The 20,755-nt window shown below is 43.5% G+C and overlaps 1 long non-coding RNA gene across 2 annotated transcripts in view; it reads left to right on the top strand.

Annotated features, from left to right (window-relative positions):
- Positions 1-18,374, top strand: part of LOC126644576 (uncharacterized) — a 114,948-nt gene extending 96,574 nt beyond the window's left edge. For both annotated transcript variants that reach the window (XR_007629955.1, XR_007629954.1), the window contains exons 5-6: positions 15,178-15,264; positions 17,746-18,374. This is a non-coding gene — a long non-coding RNA (uncharacterized LOC126644576). The remainder of the gene's footprint in view (positions 1-15,177; positions 15,265-17,745) is intronic.
- The last annotated feature ends 2,381 nt before the right edge of the window (positions 18,375-20,755 follow it).

Raw genomic sequence — 20,755 nt, forward strand, 5'->3', positions numbered from 1 at the left:
CTGCGCTTTCTTCCCTCTGCGTGTGTGCTTACCTAACAACTTGAAAATAGCAAAACAAGCACGTGATCTGAGGAACAATCTGGTATTTTACCCTAAGGGGAGATTTTCTCAGCACACAAATCAAGAGTAAATAGTTAAAAGTGCCGTATAATATAGATCCAACCACCCCAGCGCTCGCTCGCACGTATGAGCGAGGTTATTTGCATGCATAAATTGACAGAGTTGAACTCTGCGTTATCAAATCCACTGTCAAAAGTTCACCCCGGGCACTTTGCAGGAAAGATGATGATTGTCTCTTTAATTACTTAAATTCTGTTTTGCCTGTTTTAGGAGAGCTCCCCACAACCCTGTCATTATTACTGCACGGCTGCCAGTCACATCAGGCTCTCTGCTGGCACCACTGGCTGCAACACCCAGCTACAAGGGCCTGCTTTTAATGGAACAGTTTGATTACCACACACTAATCAGATGATTGAGTTGCTGCAGAAGTTGGCCAGGCCTCTGTTAAGAGCTCCTACGGAATTACAGAATCAGAGATGTTAGAGATGGAAAGTGCATTAGATCATCCAGACCATCCTCTTGCCAGTACATGTTTTCTGCTGCGTAGTTTTGGGTGGTTTTATTCTCCCTGCAGTTTATGGCTAGAGATACTCTAAGAACTTGGCCTTCCACTTCGATCTTCTGGAATCTTTTCCACAAAGTTTGATGGCGAGATTTTTCTTTGCCTAATATTTGCCCTAGATTTTTCCATTTCTTTATTTCACTGCGTTATTTCAAGTCCACATTCTCATATCTCACTAATTCTCTACGTGGTGTTAACAACCCGTAAATATGAGTGGAATGGTATTATGTGCTCTTGAATATTAAATGTATCACTTATCTTAAGTGCTTCATGTTCAGTTTTTCAGGATTTGGGAAAATTCTACTGATTGAAGATAGGTTTTAAACTGAACTGCTAATAGTATAATCTCTCAGACGCATATTTTATTGTAGTATAAGAGTTGTCTGTTCTGGTGTCATTTGAGAAATTGTTGAAAATTACCTGAAAAGGCCAATTTGAATTGGAAATGAAAATGTTTTTATATGGAGGAGATATAATTTAAATGATTTTCAGCTCTGTTGCGGCATTTAAACTGGGGGGAAGTGATGCTTGCAGGCAAGTCTGCAGAGGGCATTGCAGGGACACTGAAAAAAATCAGTGTTCTATTAGTGGCAGAAATAGTGGAAGTTGCAGTGAGTGTAGTTACTGGAGTCTTCCCCACCCCCCATCCCAGCCTTCCATTCACATTCTCCACTCCGTAACTATTGTTTCTTTTTATAGTTTTATTTGTTTCTGTGGGATTTGGGGTTTGCTTGTTTGTTGTTTCTTCCTCAGGGCTCGGTCTTCACTACCAGAAGCTTCTGGTGCCCAAGCAGGGCTGTCTCGAAAGTCTTGGCCCGTAAAAGCCAGATCAGTATCCCCTCCAAACAAACACTCAGGGGCTATAAAAAGGACAAAGGAGCTTTTTTTTTTTTTTTTTTTTTTTTTTTGCTGTCACCCCATGAGAGAGAGCTTGGGTGGTTGGTGTGAGCTGGTGCATTGCCACGCTGAGCCAGTCCCTTCAGAGCTGCCCTCTGGTCACAATCCAGCACCTTTACCCCAGCTCTCCACTGGTTCTGGAAGGATTACCTCTGTTCTTCCTTTCAGAGTATCCCAGAGGATGATGGGCTTGGGTTGGAAGCCTCCAAACCCAGGATTTTGGCAGGGTGGGTATGTGTTGGGTGCCTGCTGGAGACACAGCGCGCCTGGATCTGGGAGAGGCAGGACCAGCACCTGCTCTGCCCAATCCTTCTCCCAACCATCCACCCTCCCTGTGTTGGGAGAAAGCATTTGGCTCATCCAGGAGGGATGGCAGGAGAGAGTTAGCAGAGATTTGGCGTGGAGAACGTGTCCTCATGGACATGGGGAACATGGAGCAGTAAGCTGTCCTTCCCTTCAGACTCTGGGAAGCTGGATGCCAGGGTAGGGATGTTGATAAGAGAGGCGAGGATGGGCGGATCACGGGAGGCAAAGTTACTCTTGGTGAGTGGATTTTGAGGGTGTTTGAAGCTCAGGTTGTGTAACCAAACGGGGAGATGAATGAGAAACATGTAAATAAATGGGTGGGTTACGGAGTGAGTAAGGGAAAGTGTGAGTGGGCGGGTAATTAGACTGGCAAGTGAGAGAGGAGGTAGGAGGGGGTGAGTACATGGGTAGGTACGTAGTGAAAAGTTGGAGTAGCGCTACGGGCCGTCTCTCTGAGGATACCTGAAGGACTGGGAACAGCCACTCTCCTCGAGACATGCGGAGGGAGGAACAGGCAGTGCTGCCACAGGGACTGTGGGGTGTGCGGGTGGGCACACAGACCCTCCACTCTTGCTTTGGAGCTGGTTCGGATGGCACGTGGTTTTTTCTGCCTGAACTTCACTGTGTCTGGGCATGCAGCAAACAGTAATCCTCCCCTTGGTCAGCTGGCTGCATGTGCAAGGCCATGATTATTATTTGCAGGTTTTTTTGGCTCAAAGTCACGGAGAAGGCAGGTGAAGCATGGCATAGACTTTTAGTCTGTCTGGATCATTGCAGTTTGTAGTGGGCATTCCCAGGAGCTGAAATGACCCAAGAGCTGCAGGAGGAAAGAGTTACCTGACAAACAGAAGGAACGAAGATGAGGGATGTGCTGGAATTACAAACCTGCAATGCATCAGCATAAAGACGTGTCCCAAACTTGAAGTTCCTTTCATTTTAGTGAATGAGATGGGAAGGTAAATTAACTTTAAATCATTATGAGGCCCTGACTGACGAGGCTTTTATTAGGAACTTTTACTATAACTGCTGTAAGGCTGGACATAGTTCACCATGACTAATCCAGACCTGTTTGTAATTACTAGGGCAGAGTTACAGCGCCTGCTGTGACCTCTCTGTAACCAGGTAGAGTCAGGCTGATGTTCAAGGTAAGGGCTCTGCTCTCCTGTTAAGTTATATTAAGTTGTGCACAGTACATTTTCAATATTTATTGTAATAGAGCGGGTCCTTTTGAAGCCCAGAGAGAGATGAATGGCTGCAGGAAATGATAGGCCTTACCTTAGCTGCCAGAAAGATGTTTATTTACTAAGGAATAACTTGACATGAAGTGTTGTGCTGGGAAGTCCTCCTAGAGACCAATCCCTGCATTTTTTCATCGCCACCCTCACAATAAAGTATTTCTTCCTAATACCTGAAATACACTTACCTTGAGTGTAAAGCTATTCCTCTTTGTCCTGTCATTCCATGCCTTTGTCCAAAGTCCTTCTCCAACTCTCTTGGAGCCCCTTTAGGCTCTAAGGTCTACCCAGAGCCTTCTGTTCCCCAGGCTGAACACCCCCAGCTCTCTTGGCCTTTCCCCATACAAGAGGTGCTCCAGCCCTTGGAGCATCTTCGCGAAATCTTCCTCATCTTGGACGTGGTCACCTGTTGCAAACTAAATTTCCCATAAAGCTTGGAACTGCAGCCAAGCCAGCTCGTGCAGTAGTCAGTGTTTACTCATTTTTTTTTTTTTTTTTAATCTGAGACAAATCCAGAAACAATTTGCTGTACTTAGGCAGGTGTTTCATACCATTAAAACAGAGCAAACCTCTTGCTGGTGTTCAGATGCCATAGTAACTGTGCACAACAAAATCCAGAGGAACGTGTGGGTATGTTTTAATACAAACCTGTTGGGTTGTAGATCTCTGTCAGAGAGCCCCAGATTTGCATTCCTTACATAAGCAGAGATCCTGGTAGTGTTTACACGTGCTTTGGGAGCTGCAGGAATTGTGACTGCTGTGTCAAAAAACTCTGCTCTCAGTTGCCATCTGTGGGTTTGCAGGGACGGGGGTGAAATCTTTACAGTTGCATTCCTAACTAGAAGTTTGTTTACTCTTACTCTTGATACCAAAACTTATCACAACGATGATGAGAGCAACATGAGACCTCCATGGAAGCGTAGACAGATTCTGAGAGTACACAGGAATGAAAACCTTGAAGTTTCCATCTGGTTAATTAATAGCTTGTTTTTGTTGGTGACACAGTCGTGCAGCATTTGCAGTGAGTTTGCTCCGTCTTTGGCCATTTTTTTTTCCATATGGGTGTGTACTTCCTTTTCATTAGGTTGTTTTTCTTTCCTTTTTTCCCTGCTCCCCCTGCCCCCCCCGCCACTCCTTTCATGTTAAGAATAAGAAATTAGCTTCTTGCCAAGCAGAAAAAACCCACAAAATTTATTAAACATTTCAATTCTGATCCTTCTAATCCTTTATTACCTGTAGGGGCAGGTGCAGGAAGCTACTACAGGAGTGGAGGTTGCTAACTTTTTCAAGGGTTGGGATTGCACAAGAGAGCAGTTTATTTTAGATGCTGTGGATAAAGTTTTGAACAACATGATTAAAGATGTGTTGATGAGAAATGCATCCCTTTGGCTTGGCTTGTTTCACTTTACCCCGGAGAGCTCTGAACCCTTCGACTTCTGTTTTAAAACACAACATTGATACAGGCTGGCTGAAGGCACAGAATCATAGAATGGTCTGGTTTGGAAGGGACCCAAATATCTTCCAGTCCCAACCCCCTGCCAGGGGCAGGGACACCTTCCACTAGTCCAGGTTGCTCTGAGCCCCGTCCACCCTGGCCTTGGACACTTCCAGGGATGGGGCAGCCACAGCTTCTCTGGGACAACCTGTGCCAGGGCCTCCCCACCCTTACAGTAAAGAATTTCTTCCTAATATCTCATCTTAATTCTACCCTCATTCAGCTTAAGGCCATTCCCCCTTGTCCTGTCACTCCAGCCCCCTTGTCCAAAGTCCTTCTCCAGCTCTCTTGGAGTCCCTTTAGGTAATGGAAGGCTGTTAAAAGGTCTGCCTGAAGTCTGTACATATTATCTTGTTTCCTGCTGTTACAAAATAGATTTTATTTCTGGAGATACCATCTTCTAATTCTTTCAATACCCAGAGGTTGTCTGTTTGTTGCTCAAGAGAAAGTGAAGGGAACCACTCCCTTGATCTCAGTAAACCAGAAAGCAGCAGCTCATGGCTGTATTGGCTTTGTAATGCTGAGATAGTGACTGTAGGAAAACAACCAGACAGCTTCAAGAAATAAGATTTTTTTTTTTATGTTTGGGTTTCTTTTTTGTTTTTTTAAACATGATGAAACCATTTAAAATGTTGCGAGGGGGTAGGGCAAGGAAGGTGGTAAAAAATACATCACCCATCCCTTGTGATTCTGTGGTTTTGTGTGAATATTTTTTTATTTATTCCCTATGGTCAGCTGTGCATTTCAGTTGTGATCGTTGCCCTAAGACCGGGGCTGCTTCCAAGATGTCTCATTTGCCTAATACTAAAAATATGTGTGTGTAATAACATTTTTCTAATGGTTCCAGTCTGGAAGATACGTCACACACCTTGGTATTAAAACTCACAGCACCCTTTTTACATATTAATGTCCTTTGTGGTGGAGGCTATGCATGGACTTCCTGATTTGCACTTCTGGTCTGAAAAATAGTTCAAAGTTATTTACCACCAGAAGTAAGTTTTCACCGTTTGTCTGTCTTGCTCAGTCTGGTAGAAACAATATATTTGTGACAGGCAACTTGTCTGCTTAAAAAAGTTATGGTTCATTTACTAGAAAAAAATGCTGAGCAACTGACACATAGTGAGGTGTCTGAAGACCTTCTTCCTCCTGTCCTTCTGGAGATGTCTGGAAGCTTTAAGGTTTTTGGTCTAAAATAAATGTGCAGAACAAATCATAGTGATATCATAGGTGTGAATTCCTGTCAGAAAGTGTGTTTTAGCAAGGCTACATTCTTTCTTGAATTCAAGTAACAAAATGGTGTTTGAAGAAAAGAGACAGTGAAATGTTGGGTTTACAGTATACAGGAGCTGCTTGTGATTAATAAATCTCCTTTTTAAGTGTATAACCATCCTTTAAAAAACATGATCTTCAACGTGCCAGGCAGCAGACAGTACCTGTGTGCTCAATTCCAGCTTGTGGTGACATCTTCTGGATGCTGAGCATTGGGAAAATTTCACCTATTATTTGAGTAGTTGATTAAAAGTTGAGTTTTTCCCTGGCATGATCCACGGTCAGTGGTGTAGCAGTAGGACAAACCAGTCCAAATCTGCTGTCTCCCAGGCTTGTTTTCTAAAATCTTTGCTTTTCAAATTGCTTTCAAAACATAACGCTGCGAATTTGAACACTCTTCGCAAATTCGACCTGTATTTATATCAGCGTGTTTGGAAGAGGCCCATCAGATGATTTCCATAGTGTTTTCAGTGTGTCTCCAGTTTATTATTCTGAGAAAATTTGATGCATCTGCAGCGTACACGATCAGCCTTTCTGATATGCAGATGCAGAGCCTCGCCTATCTCGTGGAATCAGTGTAGCAACCGCTCTTACAAACGCCGTGACAATGTACAACCTCCTATCTGAGAACCAGATCAGACTGAAATTGGGACTCGGTCCAAAAAAGCAAAATGACTGCAATCAATCTACTTACTGTGTCAGCACTCAGCTTCGTTTCTGTTCTGTGCACTGCAGGGAAAGGAAGTGGGAATGCGCGGCAGCATCCAGAACGGATTCCTGAGTCACGGAGGATGGCAGAGATGGGCGCTGGTGATAGGAGGTGCTTGGAGGTTCCCCATTTTTGCAGACACTCTGTGGCACGAGAGATGTTGCAGGAAGTCACTACATGACACTGCGGATGCCACGTGACTTCCCTGTTTACGCTCAGCCCTTGTCTGTGAAGCGGCGGTGACAGGGTGATGGGCTTGTGCCACATCATCCTTCCTTGGCCCACGGTCCTTGGCCTCTAGAGTCACAGCCCTTGGTGCCAGTGGGGATTTGTGGACTCAGGCCATTGGTAAACCATACTTTAACTGCTGATGTGCTCAAACTGAGGCAACCTCTTGCCTAAGACCCTGCATTTCCTTCCCTTCCGTCGGCCCCGCCGCTGTTCCGGGCTGTGGGCTGGCACCGCTCCTCGTCCGGCGGGCAGGTGGGCTTCCTGCTGCCAAACCACCTGCTGCACGGCTCACCCTCCTCCATTCCTGCGTGCTTTCCACTTAACCCCCTCATTTCTCACTCCCTGCTGTCCTAAAATACGCTCCATATTGGGGAAGTCACTCACCCGAGCTTCCCGGGAGAGCGGGACCCGTGTGCCTGATGCTGCTCAGATGGCTCAGGAGCCTGGTGTGCGCTGCACAGCAGCAGGGTCACTGCGGGGTTATAACACTAAACCTTTCAGAAGTAATCACACTTAGGAGTGATTTAAGCACTCGAGTTTCTGGGTGAAAGCCAGTTGCCAAGGTTTAATCTGCACCCTAAAGCTCTGCTGGTAAATCTGATCTGGCAGGCCTGGGGAGAGACACTGATAGCAAAGTACCTTCCCTGATAAAGAACAGTGAGACCTTCAGTGTCCACAGCATAATTAAAAACATTTTAAAGAGTTTATAAAATTATTATTGCAGCAGAATGCATGGATGGGGTTTGTCTCTTGATATTTTTTTTTTTTTTTATTAATAGTAAACTGGTATACAAAGGAACTTAATGTGTTTGTGCAGCTCAAACTCTGTGCAGTTTATTTACCCATTAAGCTGCTTTTTCTTTGTAAATCAGAATTTTTTGTTATGTTTTGCCATAGCTAACTAGTAAGTACTGAGTTGTTCTTCTAGGGAAGTGGGGGATAATAGGTATTTTGAGCCAAAATGCTACGCCACCTAAGAAAATAGGGTTTCTGTTCTTAATTGCCAGTTTCTTTCTGTCTTTTATCGTGTCTTGCTTTTTAAAAAAAAAAAAAATCAACAAGCCCATTGTGATGCTTTTGATTGGGCTTCAACAGAGATAATAAAAGTGTAGTGTCCCTTTGTGAAAGGAGTTTTTAATTATTGTTAATTGTACTTGCCAGCTTCATTTCTGAAGGGAAGCGGAGGTGACCTCATCCTGAAAGTTGTCAGTCTCATGCTGGTGTCATTCACCGCCTGGAAAAGAGGTTGGGGTTTTGTTTCTTGTTGCTTCTTTTAATGAGGAGTTATCCGCAGGCCTGATGGGCCCTGTGGCTTTGGGAATGCTGTCCAAGCTCTGCCTCAGTAGCAGGCTTGTCTGTGAAATGTTGAACTGCAGGGCTGAGTTGTGTCTCAGGAGCAGGGGATCAGCAGAGTCTCAGACCTGGGATGCGCCCATTCCAGTAACATCTCTAACAGCACCGGTACCAAAGACTTTGGGGAGAGGTGATGGACTCTTTTGCAGAGGACAGCTGAAGATTCAGGGGTTTATTCTTTCTCTTTCATAATAATTTATCCAATAAGCTTGGGTGTTTAGGTTATCTATCCAAAGACTTAATTTCTTAACCCTTTGTCAGTCTTGGGTTCAGCTTGTTCTTGTGAGGTCCCTCCTTCACTCGTGCTTTTCATTTAACCAGATGCCAAGAGAGATTTCCTCACCCTTTGGACTGCAGACCATGCAGGATAGTGGGGGCTGCTGTATGTCTGTGCACGTGCCAGTGCATCAGGACGAGTCAGTTTCTAATTATGGCCATAATGTAAATGCCAAAATATTTACAATCATTTCAGTTCATTGAGCTTCTCTGCACGTCAGGAGAAGGATGGAGTACGTTTTTGTCTCTCTTCACTATTTTGTATTTCTTAAGCTGTTAGCTCGTTTCATCTTAAATGAACCCTCTCTAAAATACCCTGAACTTTTCAATTGCATTTCAGTTCACCCAGTGCCATCTGCCACGGTGTCTGCAATGTATTTCAGTCCTGACGAAATCCCCTTTTCTCATCGGTACCTCCGCACACTGTCGTAAGGATGATCTGACAAGCAAAGCTGGCAAGTTGTTCCCACCTTTGTTGCCAATTATAAAGCAGTGTAAAGAGGCAAATTCTGACAGCCTGTGTCCTTAGGGGTGTTTGAATACCTAACTCATAGTGAAATCATTAGCAGTGAGGTTCTTGAACATCCCTGAGGCTCTGGCCTGGGGTCTCTGCTCACCTTTTGCTCAAACAGTTTCTCCCTGACTTGAATCAGCTCTTCTGTCTGTCTCAGATGGGTATTTAAAGCTGCAGATTTTTCCTCAGCAGCAGATTTTTCCTCAGCAGCAAAACCACTGACTTGGAGATAGACTGAGCACAGGGTACCAGCAGTTCCATCTAAAAGGGAATAGGCATCCATCTGGTTGGTTTTCTAGTCATGGAGAAATCTGCAAGGTCATTGGGCTTGGTACATGTGATGGGTCTCCTCACCACTGCCAGATGTGTTGGGAACTGTGGTCTGGAGCTCCCAGTTTATCTCATTCCTTTGCTTTCTGCTGCTCATTAAAAGATGGAATTAAAATCTCAGTGGTGTGAGATGTTCAGGCTGTCTGAAATGGTTTTCATTCTGTGGCTCCCACATTTTGTTCAGGCAGAAGGAGTGGAAGTTTTCTTGAAGTAATCCACATTTTTCAGTAAAAACACTGAACTCGGGTCACCTTTGACTTTACTGAGTCCTTCCTTTGCTATCTGTACCATGAAAATTACAAGTGCATCTTAAAGGATCGTTCTGAAAACCGTGGTAGTTGTGTTACCACTTCTGTAACTCTTACCAAATTATATATCAAATACAAACATTCTCAAACATGTTCACCTGCCAGGGTTGAGTTTGGTGTCTTGTTCTTGTATCTTGTTCTTCATCCTGAACAGAAACACAGGAGACTGAGGTCTTGTCTCTCATTCTCACAAACCACTGTAGAAATTGTGGCTATTCCTTGAATCCCTGTTCCATATATTGTATAGTTGTGACTCCCAGGTTTCAAAATGGGATAAAGAACCTGTTACCAGCAGCAGCAAACGTGACACAGCTCCTTCTCTCATGCCAGATGAGCTTTTGATGTCAGATTTTGGAGGTATATGTTTCATGTGGGCACAGCTGGGTCTTTTATATAAAAAATAAAACGACTTGAAACTACTCTGGGGCACAAATAAATGACTTGCAAGAATAGCAGAGTACTGAGCAACAGGCAGAGGACGTGTTGTTTCCTTTAAGACTTCTGACTAGAAATGACGTCACTTAGATAGTTTGGATGTTTGTGAGCACTACAGGGCTTGGAAAGGGAAAGCAAATCGGAAAAACACTGGGAAGCTGAACAATTTGTTTTGTTTTATGACTCCCTGGTAGTTTAATGAGGGAGCTATTACTCATGCGCTGTCACTGCACATCTAGAAAATTCCTCTGGGTTTAAAAACTGGCAGGAAAAAGTAGTTTCCTAAAAAACACTGAATTAATGAGATAAAGCCCATTGCTCAGGAGTCCCAAACAGGAAGGGTCAGAGGCGGAGCTGTGCAGGGCTCGCGGTGTGTTGGAAATCTCCACAGGGGATTTCAGAGAGCAGATAGTGCTGGCAGGGATTCAGAGAAGTGATGCAGCAGATATGCTCAGCATCTCTCTTTTAGGATGCAGTAGCATGGATTTGGGGAGAAAAAATACAAGTTTAATTGGGGCACTGTCGCAAATCCTCCCCTTCCGTTCCTTTACATCTGAAAATATCTGGGACTGGGGTGTTCAAAGAAAGGGCTTTGTACCCATGGGCAGTGATACAAGGCAATTTATTAGTAATATTTACATGTGAAGTGAGGGAGATATATTTAAGAGGAGAAAAATAAGTATTTGTTGTGTGGGCTTAATTATACAGCTATAAATGAATCTTCACAGTGTCGTAATCTGTGTTCCTGTGGTCTGACTTCTTGCTTTGAGTCTGTACTGTTTTATAGGTCTGTACAGTATTTTACAGATCTGTACAGTGCAGTTTTTGCATGTTGACTTCAATTATTTTAGCTCGTTTAGCCTATCCTGTCACATCCATACCGGATCCACATTATCCTCACCTTAACTGGAAATCTCATATAACTTTCATGGCCCTCAAAGCAGGGTGAGGGCTCTTTCAGACTGATGATGTAGAGAGCACAGTAAGCAGAGGGCTGCTCCAGTCTGGAAATGCAAGTGAATATTCCTTACCAACCCCCTGACACAATTACTCCCTCGTAGCATAAGTTACTGTAATTTCTTTTGCCAAAAAAACGCTGATAAAGCAGAGGCTGTTAGGAGGGAAATCCGTAAGGAGTCTGGGAAGTGTGATGTAAGGATTAGTAATAGAATTAGCAAGCTGCTGTAACAGTTCTGCTACAGTTTCTCCTAAATTACAGTACCTCAAACATAATCATAGTCATTCCTTTCCTTACTGCAGTGCTGTGCTGTAGTCCCAATCCCTTCTACCTTCTTTCTGTATTGCTATCCTTGTAAGTCCTTTAAAAACTCTTCTAATTACTCATTTTATTCAAGGATATTACCAATTTTCCGTGGAAATACAGAAGTAGCCCTGGAAAGGTTGTGTATTTTAAGCTTCAGATCAAAATGATGCTTAGCTCAGTCCCCCTGTACATGAAACATACACCCTCTTTAGAAATACCCAGTACTGAGGTGGTTTTTAATTTTTTCTGGAGCACAGAGATACCCAGTTTCTGTCTCCATGCTGGATTTTTGCCCTTGGGTGTGGAGCCCAACTGCTTGAGCCAAAATTAGGAAATACTTCCTACATGTGCTGTGAGAAAGTGTTGGATGACAGGGCAGAGCTCAGTTTCCACCAGAATGGGACAGAATGAGACTGAAAAGGCTGGGGAGATGCTTGTGGTATTATGAAGATGGCAGGGGTGGGGATGTCATGGAATTTGGGAATCAGAATAATCTGCAGAGAGGAGACACTCCAGAGGGAACTTGCTTGGCACTTATTAGACCGAGATTTGGGCATCAGTTGCTCTGAGGGGGTGTGTGTGGCAGGGGACACAGGGAAGCTCAGGAGCTGCACAGCCGATGCAGGGAGATGTTCAGCCTCACGTCTTGGACCTGTGCTGCTCCAGTTCTCCAGGGCTGTGTGAAGCTGAAGGCTGAGAAGGCACAGAAAGGGGCTCTCCTGCTTTCCATGTGGGTGGGTGCTTCCGTGTCCAGTGAAGGAGCACCAGCTCTCCTGTGCAGCCTTGTTCTCTGGTGTTGGCATGGACTGTCATGGATTTTAGGCTCTTTCAGGGGACTCTGTGGTGTTCAGGCTGCTTTTTGCCTAAATGGATTGCAGCAGAGTCTCAGTGAGAAGCAGGTTCCCTTGCTTCAGGTTGGGACACCTTCGACTGTGAACAGCAGGAAATACCAGGCTCTGTGTGTCATGTGTTGATGTCCCAGCAGCTGCTGAGTAGGGAGTTTTATCAGTCTGGACTCCAGGCACCTGAATGCCACCAAAATTTATTCAGAACCAAGGCAGGCCATGTGGATGATGCCTGCAGCCTCCCAGTCTCATGGCAAAGGGATGTTCCTCAGGCATCCATCTGCGGACAGATGTGTCTCACTGCCTTCTTCAGCAGCAGGACTGGCCTTCCCAAAGCTCCTGTCCTGTGTGGTGGCTGCACCTACACAAGAAAAATTTCATGGCTTGTTACTGATGGAAGCCTACCTTATTTTTTGTGGTAATGAGGGTTTAAGTGTGGTCCATTCACATTATCGTGGTTCAGCTGATTTCCCGCCCTGGGCTGAGGGAGCTTCTCCGCTGTTTCCTCTCTGTGCTGAAAGGAGGCTGCTGAAGGAGTTGGTGTGTCTGACAGGCAGATCCAGCCTAACTAAAGGTGCTGCTCCCACCTTTGCACTGGTGCATGTGCTGCCTGACAACACCATCACACACCTGTTTAAACTCCTCTCCCAGCTCCTGCTTTTCAGCTGGACTTTGGAATGCCAGGTGTATGTGGACCCCGTGTTCAAGCAGCTGTCAGGTTTTGTGCTTGAAGACTTCTGTCTTTTCTTAGACTTCACTCTGTCAAGGCCTGTGCAGCTGGCGTTACATAGCACATACTTTATTATCCCAGTCATCACTTCGACTGTATAATCCTTTTAACCTTCACAGTGGCTACAGAAGGAATTACGGGGATAATCTTGAGTGAATTTCCTTGGCCACTATTAAAACCACAAGGAAATCCAAAGTAGTTCTGTGAAAAAAGAATTTCTTGACGAAACTATTTGCGAGGGACTGAAGCGGGGGGGAGTACGAGTTGAGAACCCAGTCCAGCTGCAGGGAAATGGCTGTGGGGGCACCACCACGGGCTGGCAGCTGCCACATTCCTGCACCCATCATCCCAAACCTGTTCTAAGCACAAAACAGTTAATGCAGAACAGTCATCCCTGCTGGGCATGGAGGGGACCTTGCTGCCAGATGGTATTTATGTTGTGCATTATCTCCGTAGGTTTTGCATCTGTCTTGGCTGCAGTTTTGTTTTCTGCCTTCAAATTCCCTTTTTCTTATCGTGTCTAATAAATTAAATTGAATTTGCAAAACAGTACAAAGTGACATTAGGATGTGCCTGTTAACAGAGGATAATTAATTAATTACGTGCCATGAACTAACTGAACTCATTTAGTCATTGATGAATTAACTTAATATGTCTGTTACAAACAGGAGAACTTGAATGCTGGCAGAATAAAGAATGAAATCTCTCATTGACTAAATAACTGGTGTTTCTTTGGGTTTAGTTAGCGTTCCTTGGTCTAGTAATGGCCAGATTTTTGGAAGTAGGAAGTTCCACCAATCATTTGCAGGCTTGTGTTCCCCTCTGTGATTCTGTCCTACACTGACATGTGCACCTTGAATTCATTTGAAACTTTGTCTGGTTGCTTTTTCATAACCAGATCTTATAATTAGTTCTTCATCCTTCCACTTTTTCACTGGTTGAACTTTCAGTAGCATCAATCCTATTTCCAGCTCGAGATTCCATCCTGACTGGATGTCTGTAATTCTGGGGGCAAGAGAGTTGTGGTCTTTCTTAATCATATTTCTGATGTGCACAATGACATTCTCTCTGTGCATGTTCTGTATCTTACCTCTTCCCAGATTTCTTTGCAAACATGGATTTGATTACTCTCTCTCTCTCTCCCCCTGCACTCAAGTTCCAGACCTGCACCTCTGTGCATCATTTTGTTTTCCTTCCAAGGTGTTTGTGTGGCTTGCACACATGTGGTGTGTCAACAGAATGGAGCTTTGACCCATGCCAGCCCTCTGTAAATGCCACAAAAATACCTTTTTATTTAAGCCTCTGTTTCAAAACTATGTCTGTCTATGCAGTCCAGAGTAGAAAGGCCATTGGGAGTGTTAATCTGCCTTTATATCAGGTTTTATTGTCTCATTATTCCTATTAGTTTTTCTTCTTTTATGTCTGTTCTCAGTTTCTTGCCTCAGGCAGTAAACTGGAGACCAAACTCATTCTGTTTTATGTGAAGCTTCTAGATTGGTGTGTCTTGGTCCATGACAGGGTCTGTGCCCTGCTACAGTATTTGCCTTTCTTGGAAATCACTTGGAAGGTATATAGCTACAGTAGCTTCAAAATCTGCACAAACTGAGTTGCTCAGGTCTCAAGGCAAATCAGAACGTCAGCCATGCTTTAAATCCTCCAGTTATGAGATGCTGACCTTGTTTGTGGCTTCAACAGGTGGAGCTGGTTGTAGGGGGGAGACTAATAAGACCACAAATACTGGATATATGTGCATTATGTTTTCCTGATGGATAGGGACACACTTTCCTAGTGCAACTACAGCTGTTTAATAGCTGTTGTAGATCAGAGCAACGACTATTCCATAAATCAGAATTATTTTCAGAATCCAACAGCCCTTTTTCCCCATCTCTTGCTTGGCTGTGTTCAACATGTGGAGCCTTGTGTTGTCCTCTGATTAGCTCTGTAATTTCAATGGCGTGTGCCAGCATCAGTGTTTATTGTTGAAGCACACAGTCTGCTTTTCTCCTGATGATGTGACTGTCCTGTAACAGAAGTCACGTGCACAAACTGAGTAGTAACAGGGGTTCAGGAGGAAGGATCAGTAAATACTCTTAAGCTGTGCATGGTTGTGCAGATGTAATTGATTCCAGCCCTGCCAGATGCTCACCAGTTGATCCCAGATGATCCTTGCTCAGCATGCAGTGAAGATCCCTGTCATCTCCCAGCTCTTCCAGTCTCTAGCACAGCTTACAGGCCATTGCTCAGTCCCTAAAATCTTTATCTTTACCATAACCATGTGACTTCCTTGTATTTTTAGGGGGAGCTAAAGTGGAAAAGCGCGCACACACGCATTTACATAAACCGTTTTAAAAATTCCAGGTGCTGATCCCACGGAGGTGTCCTGCACATGCCAAGGGACGAACACGTTGAGGGAAAAGCTGTTCGTAAATCTGTGCGAACTGAAAGGTAAATAATTTCTGTTTCCAGTACATTGATGGAGTAAGATCTCTGCGTCGGTTATTTTTCCTGCTGTGAAATATGTAGTGTAAATGTATCTGGCATACATTTGTCACTGTGCAGCAGCAGAATGTAGGAAGTGGATATCTTTAAAAAAAAAAAAAATTGATTTATGCTTCATAGAATCACAGAGTGGTTTGGGTTGGAAGGGACCTTAAAGATATCTCGTTCCAACCCTTTGTCCTGGGCAGGGACACCTTCCACTAGACCAGATTGCTCAGAGCCCTGTCCATTCCTTCTTGTGCTCCTTTAGCATAACAAGGAAAGGTTCAGAGGTGGCTTGTTTCACTCTGAAAATATTTCTGGCTTGGATTTCAGGTTTTTTTGCAGTGTCATCCATGATGGGAGGTGTAAAGAATATTTGTCTTTGGATAAAAGATCCGCTGCAGTGTGTTGGTGAGGCGTAGGAATTCAGCTGGGTTAAAACTTAAAGTGGTCTGATTGAATTTCCTATCTTTCTTAATTGTTATCTTTTTTTTTCCTGCGTGATAATTTTAATTTCCCTTACTCTTCAGTAATCGTGGAGTCTTCCAAAGTAGTCTGAGTTTGTATTATATCAGACGAAAATTACAGGGTGATAAATGTTTTCACGGTGTTTATTGTTATTTTTAAAAGATATGTAAGAGCAGTTCTCTCCAGGTCCTTTGACAGACAGACTGCCACGGTAATTTGTGGAGCAGCATAAATTAATCCTGTGCTGGAGATAAGCAGAGAGGCGACAACATTAATGGGTGCCTGGTTTTTAAGAGCTCACTTTGTAGGGACAGAAGTGGCTGTGATACAACACATGGCACGAGGATACAGGCAGTAGGTGTGTAGCTCTGGAGTGCTCCGTGATGGACATTTCTGCTCAGGGATGGGATTAGCACTTCTATTGAAACTTATATAACAGCTACGGTGCCAGGGTGGTTGCTAAAAATGATGCTCATCGCTGTTAGATCCCAAAAGCTTTAAGTCAGAAGAATTATTTCCAGCTGAAGAAATATTTTGGGTTTTTTTCATTCCTAATGGTCACTGTTTTTCTCCCAGATCCCAATAAGATGCTTTTAAATATGTAAGGCAGCAGTAGAAATGAAAAAAAAAGTGGTTTTTTATAATGTAAAGACATGGACAAGCAACAGTGAGGTTTTTTGTGGGTGGCTACATCATTATCATATCTTCATTAACATACCTCATCAATCAGCAGGGAATTACATTGTTCCTTATGGCTGTCCTGTCCAATTGCTAAAATATAACATCAGCTGCTTGTATTCAGCAAATCCTGATCCCTTTGGGAAAAAAAACACAAAAAACAACAAACCACTGTTTTCCTACTTCTGTTGCCCCAAAGGTTGGTGTTTGACAGAAGAGCTGCTATGGTGATGGGCACAGGGTGGGAATGTGGACAGAAATAGAGCGAGGCTGAAGCCAGGCTGTTCCTGCTTCCTTATGGTTTCAGTAGCCCTCTCTGAAATGGATGGTGACTGGTTCCAAGGAGGTATTTGTTGTTATGTATTTGAGGCAGGGCATTTCCACCTCAAGATCTCACAATTAGCACAAAATAATGCTCAGGGAAAAAAAAAAAAAAAGGAGAGTGGGGTTCTCAAATTGGTGATGTTTGTACAGGATGCATGTAATAATTCCCTGCAGAGCAGCTTGTGCCCGTTGTGCTGGGATTTGGTTGCACAGAAATCTCCCTCCTCCCATCCAAACTGAAGTCAGTTTTTGGTTGATGCATAATTCATATCCTGAAGCCTTTGTCACAAAAACATCTTACTGCTTTCTTTCCCCAGCTCGATAAGCCTGCTTTTGTATTTTTAGGATTTCCTCCGCTGCTAATCCCCAAAATCAGCCTGAAGAGGTTTCAAAACAGAGTTCAGAGTAAATCAGAGGCAACTTCTACGTCAAGGATATTGCTACATGCAGCAGGTGATTCTCTGGCACCTGCTGTATATGGATTCTGCCTCCACAGAGAATTATTTCCCCGTGGCATGAGGGCTCAGAATGCCACGGAGTCAGTGCACAGGTGGACTGCACCTCACAGGAGTCTGCCAGGAGGTTTGGATATATCTTACAAGGAGTGTCTGCACATATACTTTGTTATGAAACAGAGGCAGCAATTCCTCTTGATGAATTTTAAAGCTCTTAATCAGAAATTACTCCTTCCAAGGGGAACACGATACCTGTATTTAGTGCTGGGGTTAGTGGTACACCGTGTGATTGCCTGTTCTGACCGTAAATGCACTCACATTATTAAACTTGGATTGTGAGGAGCCATAACGTGTCTAAGAGCCTGTGTAAGAACCTGGAGGAAGAGAAGAATGATTCTGAAGTTGTATTTCAGTTTATCTCTTTGCAGAACAACGCAGAGGGAACTAATATGGCTTCTTGTGTTTTGTGTTTGTTTTTTTGTTTTGCTTTGTTTTTGGGTTTTTTTTTTTTTATTTCCAGATTCTGAGGACAGACCTGTCAGTAGTGAATTGTCCCAGAAGCACATGGAGAAAGTTGTACGTGGTGGAGGCTGTTCTTTCTGAGGTACAGCACATCTGTGTCCTTCCTTGGTATCAGCTGTTATAAATACCTTGTAACCATCAGACCTTTCCTGTTCGAAGCTTTGAGAAGCTTTGAAATTAAAAAGATAAAAGAAGGTATTGTGTGTGCATAATGGATAAATTGGATGTTTCACTAGTGGGAAATAACTGTCTTTATTTGAGGGCTGTTCCAGAGGGATGTTCCCAAGATCTCTTACTTCATAGCTCTTCTCAGTGCAGCTAAACAAAGCACAGGAAGGAACGGGAAGTACTGTCATCAGTGTAGGAAATCTTTTCAGGTTTTTCATGTCATTAATTTCCTCCCAAATCACCCAAGTGCTTTTTGTCCTTACCTGTTCATATCAAGCCACTGCAGACCTTCTGATCACATTAAATTCCAGCTGTGGAGGCTTTGATTGTTTCTTGCACGTTGCCCATTTAACATCAGATAACAAAATTGTTCGGTAAGAAAAAATTCAAATGGAAAAATTCAGGCCTGTGGGGAAAGTTGGACCTTGTGCAAAAACCCAAGTAAAACCTGAGTAAGAACCTCAGAGTTCAGTGTATTGATTTTCTTGTGAAAGTTCAAGAGCTGTGTTTCATTGCAGGCTGAAACTCATCTCAACTCCTCATGACCAGCTGAGCAAGAGAGATGGGATTTGATGCTATCCAAGGTGTAATTCCACAGTTCATGCCTTTTGCTAGTGCCAGCTTAATAAGTTTCTGCCCACTCCCAGCCATTCATTTCCAGCCCAGCAGCAATGCAGCGCCATCCCTTCCCTGACCGTGCGGAAAACCAGATGGCTGAAAATAACTCAGACAGGAAAAGAAACCCTTTATTTTATTCTTTTTTTCCCCTTGAATTAGAATCATTTGAATGAACTTCGTGGCCCACGGGCAGTCGTGTGGGTACAACTGGAAGGTGACATGAACTGCTGCAGCATCAGAGGCAGCAGCGAGCACTGGAGGGTGTCCCAGTGCTAAGTGATCTTGCTGTCAACAAAAATCTGCTCTGGGACCATATCCTGGATGAAGGGGTTTCACTAGCCACAGGATTATTTATTGAACCACTGCTTTTCATTTATTTTATTAAGGAAGATTAACATCTTCTTGTTCGGGCAGGTTTATTTTTTTTTCACTTGGGGAGATAAACCATCTCTGTGAGAAGTCAGTCAGCTTTGTGGACAGCCATGAATGTCAATAAAGTCTTGGCAAACACAGTAGGTATTTATTCAGCCTTGCAAATTAAAAACATTTTTCCTGCTTGTTTAGTGAAGGGAACAAAAAAAGACAAATTACATAGCGGATGAGCTCTCTTGATAGTTGGAATTCATTAAGCTGGTGGTGAAAACGCTGGGGGATTGATGGTGCAGAAAAAGAAAAGATGAAGCAGCTTTTCCCCAATAGCTGTGGTTTAAGTTCAAGTTGAAAATGGCCAAAAAAAAAAAAAAAATCCCTTAAAGACATCTGTAACTGACTTCACAGTCTCAATTTCTATCTGGGTAGACAGTTCTTTTCTCACTGCAGTTAGTATTAATTGGTTTTTCAGCTGACAGATAATTTCTCAGTGGTTCCTTCCTCTCCATCATGCCATGGGGTGTCTGCAGCAGCTCATAAACGAGATCCATGGCGAGGCGTTAAGTAAGAAGTTCTCACAGTCCCTTCCCCTGCTACAGACAGAGCCTTTCTGCAGACTTGTCACTCTGTCATCTTTCCCTGGCTCCACGTTCTATTTAAAAAAAAAAAAAAAAAAAGAATTTAAAAAGTTACAGTAAGTTGAGCAGTTTGTCAGATGTAATGTTCTCACAGGCCATTGTCTGCAAATTACAGCCTGACTCGCTCTTTCAGATGGATCGTAAAGCTGTCCTAAGTCAAGCTCTCAGAAAATCCATTTTACACGGCTCCTGTTGTGGCAGGGCATGGAAAGGAAGCAGTAGGACTTATTTTTTTAATGAATTTCCTGTGCAGGATCATTAGGTCCACATGGAAGTCTTTCCAAGTCGCACCCAGTGCATGTTCTCTCTGATTATCCCTGATTAACCTGATAAAGTGCCCACAATTGTCATTTGCAGTCACAGATGGGATCACAGTTCTCATATTATTCCAAGTGCAGGAATTCTGCAGGAATTTATCAGTGGAAGGGAGAGGGTTCTCTGATAGGTGTTTGAATGCAGCTAAACCACATGTAAATCATTGCAATTACTCAATGGCAAAACAAAACCATTGTAAACTTTATTCTTGCAGTGCTTTAATTGCAGACAAAGCTTTACTCTTGCAAGTGATCCCATCAATGTCAAATAAAAATGTGAATTATGAAGTATTTAAGATTAGGGCTTAAGTCACTGGCGTGTCATTCTCATAATTTTCTCTGGAGGATTACAGAATACTTAATTTGTAACTACAGAAACAAAAACATAATCAGATGCTCTTCCATCTACAATTTTTAGCAATTTACAGTGAATTCTGGGTTTGCTCTTCCTATTTTCCGAGCTCCTGCTTGTAAATGTAAAAATTAACTAACTCCTCTGTTCCTCTTCTTCTTCCCAGTTCAATGAGAAAGTTGCCCTCAGCTCTTCTGATCATTAAATCTAGGAAGGACGGAGCAGTTCAAGATCCGAAAATGTTCTAAAACTTCCAGGACCTAATTAGGAGGCGGCATCTTGGAGCAGCACAATAGCTCTCTCTGTGCAGTTCATTTGTTTTTCCAATTTAGAAATGACAGTTTACAGCCCTAATGCGGGCGTGTTTCTCATTAGCCGTGTTCTAGAAACACACGCAGAGTTATTGCAAGTTCTGAAAGATGCTTTCTTCAAGAGTGCAAATGATATTAAATGGCAGAACTTGCTCTCTGGATAGTCAGATGGAGGATGCCGTGGTCTGCACCCATCCTTAGGGCATGTGGTAAAGGCAGAGCCACGCAGCCGGACCTC

This window comes from Myiozetetes cayanensis, unplaced genomic scaffold, assembly GCF_022539395.1.
Source record: "Myiozetetes cayanensis isolate MyiCay16 unplaced genomic scaffold, myiCay2020 scf3, whole genome shotgun sequence".
In the NCBI taxonomy this organism is placed as follows: Eukaryota; Metazoa; Chordata; class Aves; order Passeriformes; family Tyrannidae; genus Myiozetetes; species Myiozetetes cayanensis.